This window comes from Pinus tabuliformis, chromosome 3_1 (assembly GCF_031772625.1).
Source record: "Pinus tabuliformis cultivar Carrire ecotype Pingquan chromosome 3_1, CPIR1, whole genome shotgun sequence".
NCBI classification, from domain to species: domain Eukaryota; kingdom Viridiplantae; phylum Streptophyta; class Pinopsida; order Pinales; family Pinaceae; genus Pinus; species Pinus tabuliformis.
The window spans coordinates 243803949-243805555 of record NC_142301.1 but is presented as its reverse complement, the minus strand read 5'-3'; the positions used below and the strand labels follow the sequence as shown (position 1 = coordinate 243805555).

At 39.3% G+C, this 1607-nt stretch overlaps 1 pseudogene; it reads left to right on the top strand.

The window, feature by feature from the left end:
• The first annotated feature begins 337 nt into the window (after window positions 1-337).
• On the top strand, window positions 338-1042 carry LOC149186710 (DEAD-box ATP-dependent RNA helicase 15 pseudogene; annotated as a pseudogene).
• The last annotated feature ends 565 nt before the right edge of the window (window positions 1043-1607 follow it).

Genomic DNA, 1607 nt, shown 5'->3' with positions numbered 1-1607 from the left:
TGCAGCAGATCGAACCCACAGAAGGCCAAGTCTCTACCCTAGTTTTGTGCCATACTAGAGAATTGGCATACTAGATATGCCATGAATTTGAGAGGTTTATGACTCATCTGAAAGAATTGAAGGTTGTTGTATTCTATGGAGGCCTACCTATCAAAACTCACAAGGCAATATTAAAAAATGAATCCCCCCAAATAGTTGTTGGGACCCCTGGAAGGATTCTGGCATTGGCAAAAGACAATGATCTCAGTCTGATAAATATAAGGCATTTTATTCTGGATGAATGTGACAAATGCTGGAATCTTTGGACATGAGGAGAGATGTATAGGCCATTTTCAAGATGACCCCTCATGACAAGCAGGTCATGATGTTTTCAGCCACACTGAGCAAGGAAATCAGGCCTGTCTGCAAGAAATTCATGCAGGATCCTATGGAGATATATGTTGATGAGGCCAAGCTCACACTTCAAGGTCTAGTTCAGCACTATATAAAACTGGCTGAGGTAGAAAAGAACAGGAAGCTGACTGATTTGTTGGATGTCCTGGATTTCAACCAGGTGGTTATATTTGTGAAGAGTGTGAAAAGGGCTTCTGAGCTATCCAAGCTGCTGGTGGGGTGCATCTTTCCTTGCACCTGCATTCATTCTGGAATGCAGCCGGATGAAAGATTGATGAGATACAAAAGTTTCAAGGAGGGGAGTAAGAGGCTTCTGGTTGCAACTGATCTGGTAGGCAGGGGAATTGACATTGAAAGAGTTAATATCGTTATCAACTATGACATGCCTGAGTCTGAAGATACTTATTTGCACAGGGTTGGAAGGGTTGGACGGTTTGGCACAAAGGGTTTTGCAATTACCTTTGTCTCTTCTACTTCTTCATCAGAGGAGGATGTGCTGAAGCAGGTTCAAGAACGTTTTGCAGTTGATATCAAGGCACTCCCAACACATATAGAGGCATCAACATACATGCCATCATGGCCATTGAAATCTGCTCTGGTGTCTGCAATAATTATCGTTCTCATTCATCTCAGTTTTGGCATGGTCTGATTTTGTTTTCTATTCATAAAAACACAGCAGATTCATAAAATTGAAAGGAACAATGGCCATCAAGGCATTTGTAGACAGACCATCACAATTTCAGTCTTATCCACGACTAAGACGTATTTGGTTTTTCTATGAGAGCCATGCATGTTTTCTTCTATTTGTCCTAATTATACAAAAACCCATGTTTTGAGCTACAAATTTTACAACAAATTTGGATTTAGTGCGATTAAAAAGCAATCGATGGGAAAAATGATCATATTATCAAGTCATCAATGTCTATAATGGTGAAAATTGAAGATATATGTGTGGAATATCCCAAAAATTTACAATAAAATCTTTGAAATATGCACATCAAGGAGCTTCCTTCTCACTAGTTATTATGAGTGGAACTTCAACCAATCTTGCACCCTTGCAAGGAATGTTCAGTTAGATTTTGGATGAAAGTAGTCATGTTATTCCACAGAAGCATGCTGTGGATATTGCAAAAGCCAACATTACAATGGTTGGATTACAAGAGGTTTCAAAACCTTGAATTTTACCTTTGCGATGTCTTTAGTTTTGTAATGTC